Source organism: Bos indicus x Bos taurus, chromosome 7 (genome assembly GCF_003369695.1).
Source record: "Bos indicus x Bos taurus breed Angus x Brahman F1 hybrid chromosome 7, Bos_hybrid_MaternalHap_v2.0, whole genome shotgun sequence".
NCBI lineage: Eukaryota > Metazoa > Chordata > Mammalia > Artiodactyla > Bovidae > Bos > Bos indicus x Bos taurus.
In genome coordinates this window covers 39,628,642-39,633,899 of record NC_040082.1, presented here as the reverse complement: position 1 = coordinate 39,633,899, position 5,258 = coordinate 39,628,642, and the positions used below count along the sequence as shown (strand labels likewise).

Below are 5,258 nucleotides of genomic sequence, written 5' to 3'. Positions count from 1 at the left end.
TCTGGGCCATTAACTTACTTGAGATTTAGATCCTTCATCTGTACAAGGCAAGCCAACCATAGTACCTGGGGTCATTTGTTTAAAGCTCTAGATAAGAATTAAATGATGAAAAGTACGTGGCACAGGGCTTGGCACATACTAAGAGTTCAATAAGGACTTGCTGAATGAGTGAAAAAAAATATGCTATACTGGCTGAAGAAGCCCAATCATTAGACCCGAAGCATTTAATATTAGACATGGAGGGAGAAAAATACCAATAGCCCTGGACTTTTTTGTCTGTTACAATTTTTAGCAGTTTTAGACCTTCCTTTGCTCCCTCTCTCCTCATTGTGCCTACTCCTCTCAGCCCTTATCAAGAGCGCATGCTGTAAAAGAGAAAGCGTCATGCTGATACACATAACTGAATTTCCAGTATCACAGCGGCCACTGAGCAAGGCCTCAGACCAAAGGGCCATAAATAACAGAGCTGCCTGCACGCAATCGCTCAGCTAGTGCAGCTGGCCATGGACTCTTGGTGCCCTGCCCCCGCCCCTTAGGTGTCTAGCCTCTTTTCCTGCAGCCCCATCCCCTCCTCTCTCCATCTAAAGCCCTCTCCCAGGTCTGTTCTCCAGGGCAGTGACTCACGCTCTGAATCTGCCTCCTCTCAGGCTTCTGCCAACTCTAGCTCCCCCATCTTTCTTCCTCCAGCTCTCCCTGGAAGAAAACATTCTGGTAAACCGGGCCTGGCACAGCTGCTTAGTCAGCTACTCACGGGAGTAATTGAAATGTCTTTTAGATAGCATTTGATGGTTTTAATTTCTAGTTTTAAAGGGGATTCATGTTTATTTTAGAAGATTTCAGGGAAAAAAGTGGAGAAAGAAGCCAAGCACATACAAGAAAATAAAAATCCTGAGACCCAGACAACATCCCAGACTGATTAAATCAGTATTATTATGGGTGGGGTCCTGTATCATCATTAATTTTTTTTTTTTAATTTCAGAGGTGATTCCAATGTGCAGGCAAGCCTGAACCATCAACTTTGAGATACTTGCGAATAGCACTTTGAAGTATTTCCTTTATTTTCTATTTTTGTATTTGGATCATACTGTATATACTATTTGAAACTTGATTTTGTTTTCTTTGGCCTAACAATATGTGATGAACATCTTCCCAAATCTCTAAATATTCTTCTAAGACATAGTCTTTTTTAAAGTAGCTATGTGGTTTAATATCTTATGGCTGCACCATAAATATTTAGCCCATTACCTGTTAATAAACATCTTTCTAAAATTCTGCTGTTTGAACTAATACTGAGATGTATTTCTATTCCTATCTCTGATCACTTACTTAGCTAACATGTATAGTATGTAACCATATGCTGGATACTGCTCTAAGGCATTACATATATTTCATTTAATCCTTACAACTAGCTTTTCAGGTAGCTACTATTATCACCCTCATTTTAGAGATGAAGAAACTGAGGTTCCAAGAGGCTAAATCATGTGATTGATTAGTGGTGGAGGCAATCTGACTCCCGAGTCCATGCTTGGGAATTAAAATCGCTGAATCAGAAAACATTTGGGATCAACACGTATGCACTACTATATTTAATTAGCAATAATCACACCTTGGATAAACCTCATTAGCTACGATACTGCCACTGCACAAAGCTACACTACTATATTTAAAATGGATAACCAACAAGGACTTACTGTATAGCACAGGGAATTCTGCTCAATGTTATTTGGCAACCTGGATGGGAGGGAAGTTTGGGGGAGAAGGGATGCATGTATATCTATGGCTGAGTCCCTTTGCCGTCCACCTGAAACTATCACAACATTGTTAATCATCTATAATTCAGTATAAAATAAAAAAATTTTAAAATATGAACATTTTCAAGGCTTTTGAAACACACTGCCACATGGCCTACCAGAAAAGTTTTATCCTTATTATATGAGACAGAGCAGGAGTCTTTGAGTTTGAAAATCATTCTATAACCCAGTGAAATCTATCAGTTGAAAACCTCCCTTTATTGTAAGTCTTTTACATGTTGAAAATATTTTAGTAGGATTTTATAAATATTATCTATCAGGTATAAAGTGTGGCCTTATCGTTTGTAAATGATGTGCCAAGCATAAGAGCTGGCATTGTTTTGTGGAGGCAGGGAGAGGGGACTGCCTAGAATTCTTCACTTTGTGGTCCGCTTAGGGGGCCTGGAATGCAAAAGTAGGAAGTCAAGAAACACCTGGAGTAACAGGCAAATTTGGCCTTGGAATATGGAATGAAGCAGGGCAAAGACTAATAGAGTTTTGCCAAGAAAATGCACTGGTCATAACAAACACCCTCTTCCAACAACACAAGAGAAGACTCTATACATGGACATCATCAGATGGTCAACACTGAAATCAGATTGATTATATTCTTTGCAGCCAAAGATGGAGAAGCTCTATACAGTCAGCAAAAACAAGACCAGGAGCTGACTGCGGCTCAGACCATGAACTCCTTATTGCCAAATTCAGACTTAAATTGAAGAAAGTAGGGAAAACCACTAGACCATTCAGGTATGACCTAAATCATATCCCTTATGATTATACAGTGGAAGTGAGAAATAGATTTAAGGGCCTAGATCTGGTAGATAGAGTGCCTGATGAGCTATGGAATGAGGTTCGTGACATTGTACAGGAGACAGAGATCAAGACCATCCCCATGGAAAAGAAATGCAGAAAAGCAAAATGGCTGTCTGGGGAGGCCTTACAAATAGCTGTGAAAAGAAGAAAAGCAAAAAGCAAAGGAGAAAAGGAAAGATATAAACATCTGAATGCAGAGTTCCAAAGAATAGCAAGAAGAGATAAGAAAGCCTTCTTCAGCGATCAATGCAAAGAAATAGAGGAAAACAACAGAATGGGAAAGACTAGAGGTCTCTTCAAGAAAATCAGAGATACCAAAGGAACATTTCATGCAAAGATGAGCTCGATAAAGGACAGAAATGGTATGGACCTAACAGAAGCAGAAGATATTAAGAAGAGGTGGCAAGAATACACAGAAGAACTGTACAAAAAAGATCTTCACGACCCAGATGATCACGATGGTGTGATCACTGACCTAGAGCCATACATCCTGGAATGTGAAGTCAAGTGGGCCTTAGAAAGCATCACTATGAACAAAGCTAGTGGAGGTGATAGAATTCCAGTTGAGCTATTCCAAATCCTGAAAGATGATGTGTGAAAGTGCTGCACTCAATATGCCAGCAAATTTGGAAAACTCAGCAGTGGCCACAGGACTGGAAAAGGTCAGTTTTCATTCCAATCCCAAAGAAAGGCAATGCCAAAGAATACTCAGACTACTGCACAATTGCACTCATCTCACACGCTAGTAAAGTAATGCTCAAAATTCTCCAAGCCAGGCTTCAGCAATACGTGAACCGTGAACTTCCTGATGTTCAAGCTGGTTTTAGAAAAGGCAGAGGAACCAGAGATCAAATTGCCAACATCTGCTGGATCATGGAAAAAGCAAGAGAGTTCCAGAAAAACATCTATTTCTGCTTTATTGACTATGCCAAAGCCTTTGACTGTGTGGATCCCAATAAACTGTGGAAAATTCTGAAAGAGATGGAAATACCAGACCACCTGATCTACCTCTTGAGAAATTTGTATGCCGGTTGCCGGTGCCAGCCGGCAAAGTCGATCAGGTCCCGAGAACGTGCACGGCGGGGCTAAGAAAGAAACTAAAGCAAGAGACTACAAAGATGGGGTCGAGAGGTTCAGACATGTCACCACGAAGGGACGCAGTCTGACACCAACTTTATTCAGCATCTTATATTTACACAGAAAAGCATGAGAAAGACAAGACAGTTGACATTTTTTCTTGGTTGGCCTATACATCTTAAAAACAGTCACAAGAAATCTTGAGAGCATGGGAATGGCTCCCTGTTATTATTTCTTACACCAGATAACATTTCTCTGTGTGTGAGAAGTTTGCACAGAACTCCAAGTGTCTGCAGTAAATAAGTGCCTAATCTCTGGGGTGGCGGGACAGAGAGCTATGTTTGCAAGCAAACCCTCAAGGACTGAGGAAGCTCCCAGAGCTGTGTCCTTCAGACAAAGGACCCCGTTCTCACGGGCAGCTCCCCGCAGCCGGTCAGGAAGCAACAGTTAGAACTGGACATGGAACAACAGACTGGTTCCAAATAGGAAAAGGAGTACATCAAGGCTGTATATTGTCACCCTGTTTATTTAACTTATAGGCAGAGTACATCATGAGAAACGCTGGACTGGAAGAACAGAAGCTGGAATCAAGATTGCCGGGAGAAATATCAATAACCTCAGATATGTAGATGACACCACCCTTATGGCAGAAAGTGAAGAGGAACTCAAAAGCCTCTTGATGAAAGTGAAAGTGGAGAGTGAAAAAGTTGGCTTAAAGCTCAACATTCAGAAAACGAAGATCATGGCATCTGGTCCCATCACTTCATGGGAAATAGATGGGGAAACAGTGGAAACAGTGTCAGACTTTATTTTTCTGGGCTCCAAAATCACTGCAGATGGTGACTTCAGCCATGAAATTAAAAGACGTTTACTCCTTGGAAGGAAAGTTATGACCAACCTAGATAGCATATTGAAAAGCAGAGACATTACTTTGCCAACAAAGTTTCGTCTAGTCAAGGCTATGGCTTTTCCTGTGGTCATGTATGGATGTGAGAGTTGGACTGTGAAGAAGGCTGAGCGCCGAAGAATTGATGCTTTTGAACTGTGGTGTTGGAGAAGACTCTTGAGAGTCCCTTGGACTGCAAGGAGATCCAACCAGTCCATTCTAAAGGAGATCAGCCCTGGGATTTCTTTGAAAGGAATGATGCTAAAGCTGAAACTCCAGTACTTTGGCCACCTCATGCAAAGAGTTGACTCATTGGAAAAGACTCTGATGTTGGGAGGGATTGGGGGCAAGAGGAGAAGGGGACGACAGAGGTTGAGATGGCTGGATGCCATCACTGACTCGATGGACATGAGTCTGAGTGAACTCCAGGAGTTGGTGATGGACAGGGAGGCCTGGCATGCTGCGATTCATGGGGTCACAAAGAGTCGGACACGACTGAGCGACTGATCTGATCTGATCTGATCTGATAGGGGGCTGACTTCTAAGGACAATCCTACATATTCATCCCTCTCCAAGTCTCTTCTTTTTTTCTAACTCTCTTCTTTGGGTAAAATAGAGCAATATTTGTTTTTGGTAACATGGAGTAATACTTATTCCTAGAAGAGGTACTGTAAGAGGAAAGATGACTT

At 41.6% G+C, this 5,258-nt stretch overlaps 1 pseudogene; it reads right to left on the bottom strand.

Moving 5' to 3' along the window:
• Positions 1-1,518: 1,518 nt before the first annotated feature.
• Positions 1,519-1,651, bottom strand: LOC113896766 (annotated as a pseudogene).
• Between the last annotated feature and the right edge of the window lie 3,607 nt (positions 1,652-5,258).